The 19,216-nt window shown below is 43.4% G+C and overlaps 1 long non-coding RNA gene across 1 annotated transcript in view; it reads left to right on the top strand.

Moving 5' to 3' along the window:
* LOC133134756 (uncharacterized) overlaps window positions 1-15,206 on the top strand; it is a 99,228-nt gene extending 84,022 nt beyond the window's left edge. The window contains exon 3 of the long non-coding RNA XR_009709345.1: window positions 15,067-15,206. This is a non-coding gene — a long non-coding RNA (uncharacterized LOC133134756). The remainder of the gene's footprint in view (window positions 1-15,066) is intronic.
* Window positions 15,207-19,216: the final 4,010 nt, after the last annotated feature.

Here is a 19,216-nt window from a genome sequence, read left to right as displayed (position 1 = left end):
CACACACATGCCCACACTCTCACACGCATACACGCATGGCCAAAGAGTTTTGTAATTTAAGAGGCTTACTCTGAGTGTGACTTAAATGCAGCTGTTAGCACTGGGATTTCATCTCGGCCAGTTAGCTAAAGATTTATTCCGCGGGAAAAAAAAAAAGGCACGCAGCGTGCCGCCCCCCCCCCCCCCCCCACCTCCGTTCATATGACCGCAGTATCCCATTTCAATTAGCTTATCTCTCCCTGCGTCCTGTAATGAGCCTTGTCTTCTGTCATCACCTTTATTGCTTCACCTGCCTGTCATCTCCGTGACAACCGAAGATTGGCAGCGATGAAGCAGCCAAGAATGATCTGAACTCTGCAAGCATATCTCTCCAGACTCCTGTCAGTATACACGTATTGTTTTAGGTGATGCGTTAGATCAAACTTTGTCCTAGATCTGCTTAATAAACATGAGATTGCCCATAGCAAATAGGCAGGGATGCCCGTCCCCTAATAACTCCATAGTGATATCATCGTTCTGAAGCTTTTAACAGGAACACTTTAAGGAGGACTTTAAGGCAGGATCTGTGGTGTGGGGTTGGTTGCTTGTCTAGACAGAATTATATCCTTGTCCATGGTCCTTGAGGGCCAAGAACTGCTGGTTTTCCACTCTCCCTATACCAGGGAGTCAGGCATGAAGACACTAGCAGTAGCACTAATTGTTCTGTTAATTACCCGGGAGAAAATAAAAGCAGGCCTGGATTTGGACTGGATGTCCCCTGGTGCGGGGTGTAATGGTGGACGGAGAGGAGCTGGGAACAGGGGAGAGCGGAGGCTGCAGTAGAGCTGCTCTGGAGCTGAAGGCCAAGCTGAGCAAAGCGCAGCTTTCAAGCGAGTGTCATCGAACAAAGTCTCATCTGAACTTTTCATGTCGCCGTTTCTCCCCTTTTGTGGAGCGCTTGGTTTTGTGAGGAGCGTCCGCTCGTTTCCTTCACATTTCATTAAAAAATCAATCTTGAAATAAAGACGCGAGAAAGGGCGGCGAGAATTAGGAAGGGGGAAACGTATGAATAAAAAAGCGGAAATGATTGAGTGCGTCCGCTGCCGTTTGGATTTGCTGTTGTTTGAAATGAAAATTGAGAGTATTTGAGGATTACTGTGGATTGGCAGGCCCGTGGAAGCGAAGCTGTTATCTTTGCGGCAGTAATGTGAGGTATGTTAATCGACACTGAGAGGGACTGACTGCTCAATACGCCAGAGAGGGAGGGAGGGAGAGAGAGAGGGAGAGGAAGAGGGAGAGAGAGAGAGAGAGCGAGAGAGAGAGTGAGCAGTGGAATCATCCCCTCTGCAGGTGACACAAAATGTGTTTGCTCCAGTGAGATTGTGTGTGCGTGCGTGTGTATATGCAGGTGTGTATTTGTGTGTGTGTGTGTGTGTGTGTGTGTGCGCGTGCGCGTATGTATGTGTCTGTCTGCTGATTACATTTCTCTCCTTCTGAGATTTTAGAAACTGGACATTATACACTGACCTGAATTACATTTTCCGGTCTGTGTCCAAAACCTGGATCATTGTCCCGCGTGTGAGAGAGTAAAAATGTGCAGTACGCGCTGTATCGTATCTCCTCTGTATGATGTCATCCTTACATTCCTGGTGAGGAGATCTGACCCTGTCTGAGGCCAGAACGCACAGTGGCTGGGGCACTCCGCGTGGGCTAGCCATGCACTGACCATCTGGTGCTGAGCTAGCCAGCTGGCTAGAGGCGCTACGCTACGATGAATGGAATTGTGGGGGAATCCTTCTGTAGAAGAACCTGAATCATTTATGCAAACCATGCAAACAATAAACACACGCAGACCCCGGGATTGTCAGATATTATATGTGCATTGAAAAATAATCATGTTTCAGCAAAGTGAGATTCGTTAAATTGCTGAATCTCAGCCAAACTGGTGGAACATGTGCTGTGCTTAAACACTGTTTGCAGGTACACTAATGTAAGGACACAGACACACACACACACACACACACACAAACCTTCCAGGTTTTCTGCATACAGTACATGGAACTATCAACAGAAAAGCAGTAATTGCAGATAATAGTGATCAAGTAGCTACAGTTATTTCAATTGATTTACAGCCTTATCATTTTTTAAATTATTTTGAGCATTCATCTTGCATTGCCTATGATATGTTGATAACTTTCCCTGAATTGTTACTGATAACTGTATTGGATCTTTCTCTTTAGTTAAATGGCTATTCATGTTATAGTTTGCTTGTCATTGAAGTTGATCTGGGCTCTTTCTCAACCCCTTCCATACATTTTCCCCCACTGACGCCTTACCGACTGCAGACAGTTTTGTCTTTTTTCTGCCTTACTGCACAGTCAAAGATGCCTTCACTTCAGTGAGAAAAAGCTCCTCATCTTGGCGGGAGTTCAGATCTGAGCCGTTTTTCCTTGGGACAATTGCTGGCATTTTCTATCAGACTCATTGCATGCGCACTGATTGTTAAACTATTTGTCAAATATCAGACAGCTTTGTCATTTAAAAATTATTATTTTTAGCTAAAAATACTTCCTACTTTTATGACCTCTTTGTAACACAGCTATCTCTTTTGGCTGCTGAAAATGATTATCATGTACTATGTAGTACAACATGCTGCAAATGGTCTTGGCTTTTACTTGCTTATACATGTTACTTAGCACAGTATTAAGCTGATTTGCAAGTCACTTGCATTGCTCTATGCACACATTATCAAAAATGTTTCTCCCAGTCTTATAATCACCAAGGTCATTAAAATGAGATATTTTAGATAACTAAAACTAAGTAATGTAGGTTAATTCATTCTGGCTGCATTCCTTACCTTCATTTACAGACTATTTCATGTTTTCTTTTGGGTGGGGGTGAAAAAGAAGAAGAAAGAAAAGTTTTATGTGATTGGCCCTTTTCTTCCATTGACTGGCGGCTCACCCTGGCGATTAGCCGGGTCAGTGGGAGGTAATGTTTTGATTAAACCCTACCTGTAAGGCTGAGCTCAGCGTTAACATAAACACAGGCTTTGTGATGCAGACACCTGACATTCCTGAGAACCCTGTCTCGGCTCCTCGGTGCCTGTGCCAAAAGGTGAGCGGGGCGGGGCGGAGGGGGGGGGGCGAGCCAGCGCGCGCGCGTGTGCCTGTGCTGCAGCAGCTGTTTCTCCGTCTAATAGCACTGCAGGGTGGGCCCGGCTCCGCCATTTCGGCTCCCGTCTGTCGCCGCGCGCGATTCAACACACTTCACCAGCGCTGGCCAATCATTCTGAGCATGAAAGTGTTTAAATGTTTCAGCAGTAAAATGTGAGGGGTGAACACCGCAATGAAGAAATGAATTCGGAAAAGGACTGTAAAAGAAAACAAAATGGCGGAAATGTTCGATATGACCGAGGACACAGCTGATGTGCGAGTCAGCGGGGGACACCAGATGCTGTGTCTGTCATTCTTTTTTTGTTGCGTTTTTTTTGGATTGTATGTGATGTTTGTATGTTTTTCTATTTTGTTTCTTTTGGTGGGGTGAAGCAAGTGGCCTGCAGCGTGTACACTCACAGGAGAGCGGGACTGTCACTATAATGACCCGCATGAAATTCAGAGCTCGCTGACGGCACGATAAAGCACACAATACATTATTATTATTATGTTCTTCAAATTCTTTTTTTCAGGAAAAATAAAAATAAACAGTTCCATTTTTTTAGAACAATTGTATAACTCATGAAAATAAATTATTCAGCTGCTTAAATTATTTATTGGATTAGTTTTCATAATTTTCATACCAGTGACATACTGATCTTACAATCAACAGATAAATTTAATTGAATCCTATACCGTATTTTATTTTCTTCTAATTACCCCTCACACTGGGTTCCTCCCTTTTGCTGTTGTAAGCACTATCCCCACATATCTCTCCAGCTGGGAATTAATTCCAAATAATGCATTAGAAAAACAATTGTAATTAAAAGCAAGGTGAGAATGTTTAATGTGGCTGACATTTTATACATACAGGCCTGTTAATGTGTGCCGTGTCTAAGATGGGCTTGTTGCTATGTGAGAGGCTGTGGCCTCATTGGTCTATAAACTGGAGTGTCCTTATTTGGTGATTTGCTTTTACTTAGTTAAGCACTGGAGGGAGTGAATTGTGTTATGTCAATCAATATCCTCCAAAGTCAGACATAAACGGAAGCGTTAAGCTCTCCCCAGAATAATTGAAGGCTCAGTAAAGCAAATTTGGCTGCCCCCCCTCCCCCAAGGCGACCCCCCCCCCCCCACCTCGAATTCCCGCTGTGGGAAGGAGCACCTTCCCCTTCTCTAATCACACATTAAATCCAATTAAAACTTATTATGTGTATGTAAAGAGCACGAGGGAGATAAATCCGGGCTGTTAAATGTTCCGTTTATAGGGAATGGGTTGGGGGGTTATTTCCCAGGGCGGAGGAATCCCTGTCCAGATTAGCCACTTCTCCGCGGGGACCGGGGCTGGGAATGCAAACGAGGGGCGCGCGCGATTACAATCTGCACAGAGGAGATAACGGGTTTATGTCGGGTGACAAAGGCTCCTCTGATGGGCTGGTAGATGACACGTCTGTGCCTCGTGCCCACTCCTCCGTCAGAGCTGCTGCTCCGCCGGGGGGGTCGAGGGGCAGAGGAGAGGGTCCTGCTTCCGAATCCGAATCGGACGCGCGGGGGGGGGGGGAGAGGAGCGAACGCGGGGAGGGACAGACACAGTCAGCAGCCGGAGCTCGGTGACAGAGCGGGGCTTTTTGTTCCTCTGTCGGGGCTTTTTTTGTTCCTCCCTAACGAATGGAAACACGTTATGAGGGTGTACTTCCGCGTTTCATCTGTGCGCGTAGAATATGGGGACTGAAAACAAACACACTACATATACAGTGCCTTCGATTTTAGCAGACTACATGGCTGCATGGCTACATCATGTTATCCTGTCAGAAGCTATATTGTTTATGCTATGTTTTAGTAATTCAATTCTGTTTTTAATTCCTAATTCTGTAGCATTTATGAAAATATTGAATCCAATTAAATATGACAGTAGTTACTTGAAAAAGATTAAATGCAAACACACATGGGTTTTCACTGAAAATGACTGAGCTGATATGAATCGGCATGATGAGTTTGCATTAAGAACTGAAATGAATGTAAAATAGGCTTGTAGTCAAATATTTACTCCTGTATCAATGACAAGGGTGGGGTGGTGCGACACATGTTAAGTAAACAGCGGCATGTTTACGTGTTCTGTATGACTGGCAGGCGTTGAGACACTTCTTGCGAAGTCGTGGGGTAAGATCGTTAAAGGCGGTTGTGCTTTTAGTCAGTACAGTATGATGTCACTTCAGGAATACCTGCAGTAAAAGTCCCTCCGGTCCAGCGGCCCAGGAATGCCAGGAGGAAGCCGGCTGCCTGGAAACCGCTCCGTAAACAACTTGAGACCCGGGCTTAGGCACACAGAGAGGTGAGGTCACCCCGTAATGGCTGATTCCTGCCCTTTGTTTTCAGGCACGGCGGGCGAGGCGGTCCGGGTTCTGTAAAGCGGGAGGGGGAGCGTCGGACGCGGCCGAGGCAGTGGCACTCCTGGTCATTAGACGTGTGTCAGTGAACAAAGTGAGGATCAAAGCGGGCGGCGGGCGGGCGGCGAGGTCTGCAGGCACGAGCGGGGCCTAATCGGAGCAGGAGGAAACATGTAATGAAAGGCCATTAGTCAGCCAGGAGCCGCCATGCAGCCGAGCGAGAACCCCGAGAAATTGCTTTCGGTTAATGCCGTTTTTTCTTTTTCTTTTTCTTCCTCTTTCTTTCTTACTTTCTTTCTTTTTTTCTCCCCACCTTTTACAAATGCAGTTTGTGGAGAGAGTGCGCTGCAGTGAAATGACTGTGTGTGTGTGTGTGTGTGTGTTATTGTTCCTTTCAGAGATCACAAAAATAAATACATCGTCAGATCTGGAGAGATCGTTGGAGGAGCGTTTAAAATCTGTTCCAAAGGTGAGCGTCTCGCGCATGACTAGGCCGTCACTACAGGCCTGTATTCTTCTCTCTGGGTCTGTGACTTTACTGTAAAAAACAAACCTGTGTGACGAGAACGACCTCTTTTTTGATGAGAGGATGAAAGGGAGGGCTGTTAATGAGGCCCACCGGCCGGTAGCCCCTGGGTCCTGCCCGTTCTGCTGGAAACGGCCTCGCCGTGTCGACTCAAACGGCGACTCGAACAGAAACAAAAAGCGCCGCTCGGCCGTCGACCCCGCTCTCCGGCGAGCCCCGCTTTGTTCCCCCGCACCGCCGCGCGTCGCACACGCGATGCGTGAAGTTCATCACATCAGAATATCCCACATCACAGACGGGTGTTCTGTGTAACACGCCAGCAGGCCTCGGGATGTGGAATGCAAAATACAAGAAATGTTTATAGCAATAGTTTCACGACGCCGTCAAAATGAAAAGAACTGCCCGGGAAGGGTAATGATCCTTTCCACTGCTGAAAAAGATATTTTCACACTTTTGGGCGTACTGACGTAGCCTGCGTGGTGACTGATTTCCTGACAGGTTGTCATGCCACCTACCCCTGCAGCCTTTGCTGTGGCGCAATCCCCCATTTTAAACATTTCTGCTCAACAGTCATGATACTCTGAGGGATGGAAAGTGGGAATAATTGCTATCCTGACTCACAGACTCTGAGGAGGACGTACTGCAACATACTAGCATGATTAATCACCAACAAACACAAAGAATGTTTTGAGTGGTTAATGTTTTAAAACCAACCGTTTCTTTGTGTATTTACTGTACTGGAATAACTGAGTCAGGAGCTGTTTGTGAGTTTTGTAGTTCTGCTATCAACAACCTTTAATGATTGAATCTACGATTTGGGTCAGTATTTGCTGGGCAGCTGAATATGGTTAATATGGAGTTATGTACAGTATATGGGACACATCCATGGGTTTTTTAATAAAAAAGGAATCGTTGTAGGTCTCAGATACTTGTACCAAATCTGTCCCTGTGACTCTGTTGGAAGGGGATCAGAACAGTGAACTGGAGAGATGCATCTGGTGAAGAGCTTCTTCTTGCAGAATATTTTTCCTCCTTCACTGAGGTGGAGAGCCAGATTCTGCCCTTCTGTGGTGACACGCTGTTATAGCAGGATGTGTTATACACTCTCGCACTTACTTTACTGTATCACTGGGAAGGCAGAATTGCCAGCACAGAACTTGATGCCAAAAGGTGTGTGATGTTACCTTTCAATCTCCGTTACTTCTTGTGCATTACATGTATTTTTACATTACAATGCATTACATTAACTTAACTGGAGAAGAGTGCTTACTTGTCAAATAGACGCAATGAATAATATGGACATTATTGGTGTACACTGTGGTTCAGACAACCCCAGAGATAATGAGATTTTTTAAATGACATTTATGATTTTGAGCAACCTTGTTTCAAATCACATCACAGCTGGTGCAGGCAAGCAGCGGCACATTCTAAACCGCAAATTAAGGCAGGATATAAATACGAAGGCTTGTGTGATTCCACGCAGACAAACTCCGCACAAAAGGAGGAGTGGGAAGCATGTCGGCCATGTTCCTTTGAGCCAGGTACGGCGGCAGGAAGCCGTCGTCTCCGCGGCGAACGCCGTTCACTGACACCCGGGCTCTGCAGCGCAGATTGGCGGGGGCAGGCCGGGCACCTGAAGCAGATTTATTTCATGCAAATCGCGCTCGCGGTGGCTTTGGGCCCGTGTGAATATAGACTGATATCAATGTCTCTGATCCACAAAAAACCCCCGCCATCTTAAAGGCAGCCTTTCAGATGGAAATATGTTTGTCTGTCATCCCCACAAACAAGACGGCGAGACTGCCCAATGATTACCGCTTAAATACGTGTATAAAAAGGAAGGTGACTTATGAATGGAAGGCCATTGGGTGCGATGCTGGGTTAAATGAGATGCTAATCACTCTCCTTCTCCTGTTTGTGTACAGATAAGGAACTCAGGACCACCCCTCAGTCACAGACTAAAAGATACAGTGGGAGAGGGGGGCACAGTTGCTCAAACCGTGCTTTTTACATGGTAATTTACAAATGGTTCCTTCAGGTTGGATTTTATTGAATTTATTTATTTTGCTCATTCTGTTAGTTATGAAGGCTCAGTAGTTGAGGTTGAATTATCGCGTCGCAGAGCGAGCGTTCGCCTGTGCACAGCGGGCTGATAGGAGACACGGTGTTCGGGGAGGAAGGACGGCACAGAATGAAGCAGTCATGTACCGACAGCGCCTTCAGAATATTCAAAACGAGGAGAAATGTTGTGGAGAAATTCTCTGTGAGTACAGCAGCCGCACTATGGCTTCTCACTGCTGCCCTGAGCAAGAGACCCATGATGTCTGCACTCACTCTCTTTCTTCTCCTTTATGTTTATGTAGCAAATGGCTGCTGTGCCAAGACACAGGCCAGAGATAAATGTGCTCCAAAACACATCATGCCCATCTCATTTACACATGCTCGTAATTATAAACACGAACCCTAATATCACGATATAAAGTGAATTCATCGTTAAGGTTAGTAAACTGGACTATGAACCTAGAGCCGTTAGTATTCCATAAGCAGTGAAGTAACTGCTATCCAAATTACATCCTATACAAATTATTTTAATGCTGTGATTCAATTTGAACAATGTGGAGGTGCCTTTAGCTCTTCGGTCACAGAGAGTTGTCACTCTGGTTGGCCCAATATTTCTGACCTGGTTCATGTTGGTTCAGCCCTGGGACAGGCGATGCTCAGATCAAAACTAAATGAAATAAAGTTATTTAATTTTTTCTCATCGTACACAGCAGTATGACAGAGGAAGTTGTAGCGAACATGTCATTTACACGAGCACTGTGCTGACCTCGTCGGGACGTAAGATCCTGTACATACGTCAGGGAAAACGGAACCAAGAGCAGCTGTGTGGCCTCCGGAGCCGATACTGGTGGAAGAGTAAAACACAACACACTTTGTTCTAGCAGTGTTTTTCACAAGGTTGTCACATTTTGAAATGCTTCACTGTTTTCTGTTATGGGAACAGAGTAACTGCCCATAAAGGCGACAGTTGCATCCCAGGCACGTATTCAAAGGCAAATATGACAATGCTGCAAAGCAGGCAATATGATGACCCCCTAAACCCCCCCCCCCAGGTCTGCTTATGAAAGATTTTGGGGCTATGGCCTCACACAAAATGTCCACAGCAGTGAACAAAAGTAAAAGCAACTCTCCCCATTAAGATCCAGCGGATCTGCGCGGTTTGCCTCCGCAGTGCACCTCTATTTACACCTGCGGTAATGCTACTGGCTCTCAAAACAACCTGTAATCCACTGGCCTGTTATGACAACCTGAATCTTGTTCACTGCTTACAGGTATCTGTCAACCTGCTGCAGAGAAACCTCAGTAAGGCCCGCATTCACTGTAACAGCACTGTGGTTTGTTTGTAATTCTGATTAACACGTTTAAGCAAGCCTGGTACTTTTTTTTTGTTGCCTTTTAAGTTCTGTTCTTCCCAGGCTTGCGCTGTTGTCTGAGAAATAATAAGTATTCTATTTGTTTCTCAAAGTTAAAAGCAAAAGGCTCTGCCTCAAGGCTAGGCGAGCACATTAAATACCTTATTATTAGGCACTATGGAAAGAAATATTCACACTGGACCTGGTTCCGTAAAGATATTACATTGAATTAAAAATGTGTGTGACACTTATTTTAGTTCCACTCAGGTGAATAAGGATGGAATGAAAATTGAATAAAATGTTAATAGTTTAAGGGTGGATTGGGTCTTTTCATCAGCCATTAAAAGTGAAATGATAGCGTACGTTGCCCTGTTCATTTGCAGTGAGGGTGCTTGAGGAAAGATCTGGCTTCAGATTCTGTTTCAACGAAACTACCAGAGACAAAAAACGGCTTTGCGAACCAAAGTTGACTGAAGTTTACGAGCCTCTGGAATACGAAATTAAAATAATTAGTAATATTAAGAGCATGTATATTCATAAAAAGGAGGACAAACTGTGCAAGTGATAAGCGAGAGACTTCCAAATTAGGCTTCTGTGGGCCGGGTGCCCAGATATGTAATTTCAATTTCAGCTTCAGAACTACAAAACTGAGGAAGAGTGGTTAATGCGCTGCATTCTTTGATATTTCAGCATTACAGAAATTGCTCTCTGGCTGAGCGGGGTAATTTGTTCTCTGCCCATGTCTTCCAGCCTCTGTCTTTTTCCACTTGGAATTATTAATCAAATTAGCCCAAGTAGCTAAAGTTTCCTCCTTGTTTTATTGATTTTCCCCTCAAAGTCTTCCATCTTTCATACTTTCATTTTCTTATGAGAATCAAACGAGCGAGTGGGGGTGGAAAAAAAAACCTCAGACGCTTTCCATTTCGGGCAATAGAGCCATCAGGTTAATGATTTATTTTTTTTCAATTAAGATAAAGGAACACTTATTCTCATGACCTGAAGGCCAGAGAAGAGATCAAACGGCAAACACGCTTTAATTGTTCTGCTTGCAAAGGAAGAACATTTCAGTGGCGGCCATGTTAGATTCGTCCTTCTGTCTCTCAAGCCCCTGTTCCTAAGTGTTTGGCTTCATCCTTCAATTACACATACAGAAATGTGTCAATTATTTAAGTAGGTTTTTTCTGCCTTTTGCAACTATAGATATACAGCACCTCCCTCCCCCCTCTCTTTTTACCTTTCAAAGAAAGGCCTGTTTTAGTTCTGTATAAATTAACTTGGACCACATCAAAGTCATTAGGAAAACCATTTGAATATGCTAATTCCTGCTCCGATTAAAACCTGCTGATGTGTGTGAACACGATCTGTAGGAAGGCAGAATGCCTACTCTGCCGTATTTTAATTACTCTTTGCTTCTGCGTTTTGTTCTTTGCTCTTGATTAATGTAAATCAGGCCATCGAAATGACGCTGAATGTAACGATGAAATGCTTCTCAGGTTAATTCCTGGTACTATTAAATTGACAAATGTATTCATTTGACTTACTGTGCAAAAAAGTACAGACTTTTCATGTTACTTTTCACTTAAACCCACATGTGGCCACTGGTCCTGATTTCTGATATTTTAATCAGTTGAAAACTTTCAACTGTTCAGTTGAACTCTCTCTCTGTCTCTCTGCCCAGGTGGAGCTCCTCTCTGCATAGCCTGTTATTGCCCCCTGCTGAAACCTGAGCTCTCTCTCTCTCTCTCTCTCTCTCTCTCTCTCTAACACACTCTCTCTCTAACACTCTCTTTCTCTCTCTCTTTCTCTCATCTCCTTGCCTCCCTCATCTCAATGTCTTCGACTGGATTTTAGAGTCAGTTTTATGCTCATTTTATTCATCAGCATTAAATATAGCTTCAATATTAAAATATATTTAAAAGCATTAATTCAGCCATTAAGTCTGCCGAGTTCAGTGCATGTTGACATTTTCTCCCAGTTCCTGTAAATGGGACTGAGCATAACTTTGTAAACATTATCCAAGAGGTCTCCTCATCAATATTTTTTTCCGGTGTTGACTTTATTCAAATGTGTGCCTGTATGGCTGAAGTTTGATATGTCTGAATATTTTGTTCTTTGACTGCATTAAAAGTTCATATATAAGAACATTGACTGTTCTTGGTGTCATATTTACATATTTACATATTTAATCAGTTCAGCCATATTATCATCCTTCATATGGCTGAATTGGCTACTTTAAATGGTTGTAATGTATTGCTTAATATTTACCTTCTATATCGTGTCAGGCCTGAGATCTAGGCTGAATGTCCAATCCCAACTACCATTGGAAGCAAATGACACACAAAGTGTTGAACTTTTCTATTTTTTCATAATACCTAAATGGCAATGTCATTTTTACAGTGCATAAAACATGGAAATCGTTTTTCGGTATTGCTAATGCGCTGATGCAGGGGACTTTCAGTTGGCTGATAACCTCCTCCCTACTCAGAAACCACTCCGTGTTCCGCAAATGAACTTTGTGTGGGCTTCCAGGATGTCCTCACTTTAATTTACGTCCTTGCTTCGCCGATATGATCGCGCCACTGTCTACGATACGCTGGAATGTGAGCGATGAGTTCGTTCTGCACGTGCGCCTGTGTATGTGCGTGCATGCGTGCTGGGGGGCGGGTTTTTAAAGTTCGGGGAGGTTTTAGCAGTCCATGTACTGTACTACACATGACAGGAAACAGGAAGTCAGCATGTTATCAAAACGGAATACTTATGCTATGACCATCAAAGACCAATTATGAAATGGACTCCATTCCAAGCCCCCTCCCAAAATATTTGAACTTAGTCACAACTTCCTAAGTGGTCAGGATATCAAAGGAACTTTTGATGGTTTTAAAGTCCGTTCTGGACATCAAGGATGCCTTTGGAAATCAGAGCTCGTTAAGTGATTGTAACTGAAAGTCAAACGGCACCAGCGTGATTTGGCGTATCGAACAATAACAAGTGTGAGGAGGATCTCGGTTAATTCCTTGTGGAATTGCTCATGAGGGGGGAAATGAAGAGAGAGTAAAAAGATTGTGTAACCATTTTGCCAATTTCACAAGAGAGTGGCAGGAGACAGGAAATGTTGACATTCCGGAGATAATTAGTGCTGGAGTGCGGTCTGGAACATTCTTTACTCTCTCCCAGTGACCGAAACATGGCCACCTGCACTGACACGCACAACGAGACACCTGTCACCATGACGACTACAAAAAAAGATAAAATGTTGCCCTTACCTGCCCGCTCGTCCTTTTGTCCTCCCAGGAGTGAGGTCAGAGAGAGGGGTGGGTGGGTGGAGGGGTAGCCAAGAAGGCTGGAGGCATCATGTTTGAAGACTATTAAAGGGACCACTACTAAATTAAGTGTGCCAGTGTCCCAATCTACCAAAGTCCTGTGTCATCAACGTATGTGCTGTCTACTTAGGGGAAACTACTTTGAATGTGTAGTTGTACAAACTACCAATTACTACCCGAAAGAGATATCTAGCTTGTAAAAAGTACAGTTATGCAAAAAATGTAGTTCAAACGACAGTTCAAAAAAATATCATTATCATATTCCCCAGACATGTGAACAGCGCTTTACATTTGCACACGGGGAGAACCACTATACACCTCAGTGGAGAGAACCTACAATCTATGGCAATTGGCAGTTGATCATTGCCAACTATAGTGGAGCGAGTGCTTTTCACCAGTCAGGATTAGAAGGAAAAGAGAGAGAGAGCAGGCGGTTTTTGGTCAAAGGGGTTTGAAAAAAAAAAAAAATCCCACATGCCACACATCTAGGAAACAAATAGTAAAAAAGAGAAAATCATACTCATAATTGAATGATTGGCAATGCTATTTTTAGCATGTGGTTTCTGCTTACATTCTCTCAGTCAGTACTCTGATGCTATGGAATTACACCTCCCCCACACACACACACACACACACACACACACACATACACACCAGCATCTCGCTTCGATGCATGGACCCAGCGAGGATCATGGGAGACTGATCCCAGGCACGTCGGAGCTTCCACTCAGGTTTTCCGGTGTCCGGGGAGCCCTGGGGTTTTGTAGAAGCCGGTGCCAGATCCTCGGGAGTCATTGGGAATGGGAATGGGGGAGGGGGATGGGGGAGGTGCTGTGGGGAAGGGAGGGACGAGGGGGGCTGCCAAAGCGGTCTGCCGCGGTCCAGGAGTAATCCAGAGAAAATTCCTCCAGCTTCTGTATCACACAGAGTCCACGCCTGCCCCAGACCTGGCAGCCTGCACCCAGCTCTGCCTCACTCCCCGGCCCTGGCAGCCTCCAGGCCCTGCCTCGCTCCCCCTACTGCTGGACGTCCTCCCGGGCTTCCTGCTGGACACCAGGGGAAAAAAAGGAGCTACTCCATTCTGTCGATTTAACACCCCGGTGTTCTGGTTTTTTGGGCGATAAACGTTTTGTCCCTTCGCGAGAGGGTCGGAGGGGGAGGAAGAGATCTTTTCTGTCTTCCTCCCCCCCACCCCTCTCCTCCAGAAAGACAGGTTGCTCCGCTTCCTCTTCCATTCACCTGTAACACAATCCCTCCCTCTCCATCTGTGGATTGCAACACTCAGATGTTTTTAAGGGGACACTCTCCCATCCCTTTATTGAGAGTGCCAAACCAGAAAGGTTTGTTTCATTCACTTGCGGAGAAAGACCAGGGGGGATTGTGCAACATTTGAAATGATTCCCGTTTTCGACACTCGTATAAAGCGGTTGAACCCGCTGTCTTGGGGAAGGGCCCTGACCCCATATCCTGGCTCCAGACCAGAGAGGTCCACTACTAAACCCAGCCTGTAACCTCCATTAATTTCCCTTTCAAAGTGTATTACAAAATAGTCAGATCATTTGGAGTTAAAATGATGATCCATCTAGAGGTTTATTGTGACAATTTAAAAAAATTAAACCAAAAGCCATCTCTCTGAACCAGAACTTTTTCAATTAATGAATGTTTCTCACATGACCAAAAGTAATAACAAAATGTTAGAAATAAATATCTCAAACTACTTCCTCAATCAATGACAAATGATTAACTTTAAGGTAACCCTCATGACTTGCTTCTGAAATATTTGAAAGTCTTCATAATCAACCTTCTGTGGTAACCTATAGATGACAGTTTAGTTTACTTTGACTACAACTTGCTGCTTTGGTACTCACACACAACCCTCAAACACTTTGACCTATCAATATTACAGAGCTGCAAATAGTGGTATCATGACCACAGTTGATTGAATATGTCAACAGACTGAATTTTCCCCCAAATACCATCAAAGAGATTTTTTTGTCATGAACTAAACCTGCCCTGACTCGTGATCCCAGAATGCAGTTTGAATCTGAACTCTACAATCTGGAATCCTTGCCCGTTGCCTTGGTGTCTCATTTTAAGCCTGCAGGACTGAACTTTGAAGTTTTCATTTACAAAATGGGTAAAGGGAACCTTAGCATTATTAATCATATGAAAACACACAGGGGACATAAGTCTGAAAAGAGAAACAAAAAAAAATGCATAATGCATCCGGTGTTTGTTTTTGATTTTTTTTTCTGAAGCGCTTGCGGCCTTCGGCCATGTTTTCAGGTCTGCGGTATCTGGAATGAACTGCCTCTGCAGTGGGGGACTAGGAGCCCTGCGTCCTGTGATAGGGGTGGGAAGCGTAAGCCCTCCTCAGCGTCTCTCCAGGCGAGGAACGGGAAGAGTTGAGGCGCGGTGGAGGAGACAAAGATAAAAGGAACTGCTTTCTCCCCCCTTCTTCTGAGAATGCCGTTAAAAAAAGCCGTCCTTAATCAACTGTTTGCTGAGGCCTTCATAAGGAATTTAGTCTTTACAGGAATGGCTTTTCTTCCTGTGTTTTGCTTCTTTAGTGCACGGTCGATTATGCATCCCACAGAGTCCTCTATATGCAGAGGAGTTGTCGGTAAGGTATATTTGTGTTAATTGTATTAAAAAATGTATGAATAATGCATTGTTTGGTGTTATTTTCACATATACAAAACTTAGTTCTGTGTTGAAATGGCAATTGCAATCAATTATACATTTTTATCACACAACCCGACACAACACAAAATCTATTTTTTATCATGCTGTGATAATGTATATGTAAAAAATGTGTGGAAATATGAACTGGCAGTGTTATATTTAAATTTACTACATAGCTGTACACAACCTGAAACTTTTCCTTACTGTTCCCAAAACCTCATTCAATTTTCTTTCTCCAAATTCCCAGGTTAAAAGCTGCCACAAAATGAACAAAAACCTAAATAGTCACCTCAAAAACCGATGAGTACACACACACAAAGAAAAGATAGACAGTCCATTTTCATCATTTTTGTATAAAATTTCAGCTAATGCAGTGGTGGCGCCAGTTATGTGGTCATACTTTGGTACTGTTGTTAATGTGTTTATATAACATCCTTCACATTCCTCTCTGAGAGTCTAAGAGCTCTGAACTCTCGAGGTTCAGTCACCCAGGACCATTTCCATTCTCAAATAACCCCACACCATTCAGCCTCCATTTTGTGAGGGGCCTTGGGCTCTCCCAACTGATAGTGAAACACAATTATTCTTACCGTTGGACAGCAGTGCGGCATCACGATTAAGGGATTGGTCACACATCTCGAAGATTGCCTGTACAAACCCCAGGTGGTGTTAGACCCTTAAGGAAGTTAATGTATATTGTTTCAAGTAAATATCCAGGTTCCTCAATTAAATGCGTCAAAGTATGAAAAGCCTGTGTAGGAAAATAAATGTAACGTTGCCTTGTTCTTCAACAAGTAATAAAAGCCCTATCATGTGATTGTTGTTGGTTTGAGGTTTTTTTTTTTTTTCTTAAAGCATTTTTTTTTCTTCAGCATTCCAGTCGGGTCGGTGATACACAATGGGAAACATATTAGCACCACTTACTGTAGAATGGCAATACAGAGAGTAACGGCTCCACTGAAAAAACATTGCCCAATTGATATTGTGACTGCCGTCCGTACAGTAAGACAGGCCAATGATTACGTCCAATGATTACTTGTGTGCTGAGAAGCACAGCAAAGTATCTTGATGAGGTATAGTCTGGTTTTACTTAAATCCATGCTGCACTGGTTTAAGATTTACAAGTGGAAAACTGTAAAATTTCAACAACCTGGCTGTGTATCCTTTCAGTTTGTTTGATTGGACAGATGAAGTATACACAGTGAGCCCTCTCACCCCCTCGCTACCTTACTTGCAGAAAATAGTAATTTCCCCTTGATTTTGAGCGTCATTTTGTGTCATTGGTATTATTGGTGCAAAGCTTTTGAAGTTTTGAACATAAGCTGCATGATCTTCAGTGCTGTTATTTAAAACGTCCACCCTTCCTTATATCTCTCTCCCCCTAATACTCTATTGAGATGGTCTCTCTGTGTTTCACGCTTGCAGGAGCTGGTGTCTCTTATACATTGCAGAGAAAGTTTCTGTTTATTTAGCCTACATTCTGGTGAGCTGGCCTCTCCAAGGCTTTTTCAACATACCTGTCAGGACACAATGAACACCTGACCTTATTGTAGCTCCTTTAGCCTGCAATTGTATGACCAAATCCACAAACTTTCTATCATAATCACAATGTTATTTACAGAATGACATCAGCAAAAAAGGGGTACTTGCAACAAAACACCCAGGAAGAATCAGAAAAGGAATTTAAGCAGTTGCATTGTGAAGGTGACAATGTTCAGCTCAGTCATATGAAATCACAGCAGCATATATCAGGCTTCAATAGAACAGAGGTGTAAATCTCCTTAGAAGCTCATGTGTTTGTATCTGTGATGTACTCGATCCTCTACGATGTCTCAACAAGAAGTTAGTGGATAAGCACTTTCAACACCCCTTGTGCCAAATGTCAAAAAATATATTTACACAACAAAGGCCCATTCAAACTGCCATTGTGTCAGGATTATTTTAATGAATTTCTTGCATCCCCTCATCAAGTGCTTGTACAATAAGGTCTGATTTGGCACCTTCAGGTTTTCAGTGGGTGAATTCTACAAGAAAAAGAGTTCAGATAAGTCCTCAATGCAAAAGGCAGTAAAGAACGGAAGAAATGGCTAAACCGGCAGCAGAAATGGATTCGGAATGAGTATGAAATGACAGTGTGTTTGATTTTTTTGTTTATCATACGGCTGTTGACGAAGCACGAGGTAGAGAAAATATTTATCTGTTTATTCTATTATTCACAGTGTATCTTATTGTCAGCCCGATGTGCTTAAAATTCATGTCAGCTGAAGCTTTGTGCCCCATGAGAGCTTACAAAATGGATACGTTTACCTTTCCTGAAAGCTTATGTTGAATACCTTTCCGGCAGAAACGGAGCTTATTAAATATGATGAGCAAAACTGTCTTAACACTTTATCTTTTTATTGTATTTGCTGTCGATATCTGTGGTGCAGCAGACGTGCTAATGCGGTTTTCTACTGTAGTCTGTACAGATAAACAAGGCTCTGATTTTCTTCTGCACATATATATTTATATCCTTTGATCATCGTGCAGTCAATCTGAGTGAAAAAAGAAAAACAAACAGAACCTTTCCTCCAGGGATTGTGGCACACCATGTCATCATCCGCATAATCTACTTGAAAAATAATGCTTGAAAAAATGATATGCTGTGTCAAAATAATAATGTTACTCTCTTTGTGTTCCTGTGTTTTTGGTTAAAATAAATAAAGCAACAGTAGAAGAAATCTACTCCCCAAAATCCACATTCTTTGTTGCGCAAAATGGTCTGGGCGTGAGTTTTATTTTGTTTAGTTTTGAATTTCTGTCTGGCAGTGATACTCTTGTGCCATTTTGACTGTTGCTGCACCATTTCAGCATTGTTGTGAAGTCCTGGTCGTTAAACAGCTAATGTTCTGATTTAACCTGTTGAATGCTAAACTAAAGATGTTTTCAGATCAATAGATGTAGTATGTATACATTTAGAAATGCAGCAAAACTGTGCCATGCACAATGTTTCAAATTCTCTAGACCCTCTCCTAGACCCCAAAGTTTTTTTTCCAACTTATATTAGGTAGGAAGAATGTGATGGGCATCATTAGCTAAGATTACCTAGGTCTGATCTCCTAGTTTAGGTGCATGGATAAGTGCACTTAAAAAAATATAAAGAAAAAATAAAAAAGACATTGAAAATAAAAACTAAGTTGGATGTGGAGAGAGACCTTAGCGCTGCAACTTTTTTAAATCATGAAACCGGCAAAACCAACCCAAACATTACTCATAGGACACAGCACACATGTAGCATGTCTCTTTCACTACCGGCAGTTGAAAATGGTGTTTTCCTTTCTGAAACAGATTAAAAACCTGACTATGAAGTGCTGCATTACAATCGTCACATGGAGGGAGGGAGAAATCTTTTCCATAACATTTTTTTTCTTGTTCTGTTTCCCTCTATCTGGATGGAGTTGGGGAAGAGGCTAATCCTGTCTTCAGTGCATTTTCATCTGGAGCAAACAATGGACGACTCTTTCTGGGCTCAGACTAAGCAGTGAGAGAGAGAGAGTGAGAGAGAGGAAGAGAAAGTGAGAAAGAGAAAGACAGAGGGAGAGGGAGAGAGGGAAGTGAAGGTACGAGGACGGGGGCCCCGGGTCAGAGATATGCTGCACAGTGCTCCCGTGTTTCGGTCTAAGCTCCCCTAATGGAGTTTTATTCAGAGCATCAATCATGGCTGTCACCGTTCCACAACCAAAAACCCCAGCCAAATCGTCACTGTCATTGG

This window comes from Conger conger, chromosome 8 (assembly GCF_963514075.1).
Source record: "Conger conger chromosome 8, fConCon1.1, whole genome shotgun sequence".
NCBI lineage: Eukaryota > Metazoa > Chordata > Actinopteri > Anguilliformes > Congridae > Conger > Conger conger.
This window is presented reverse-complemented; position numbering and strand designations above follow the sequence as displayed.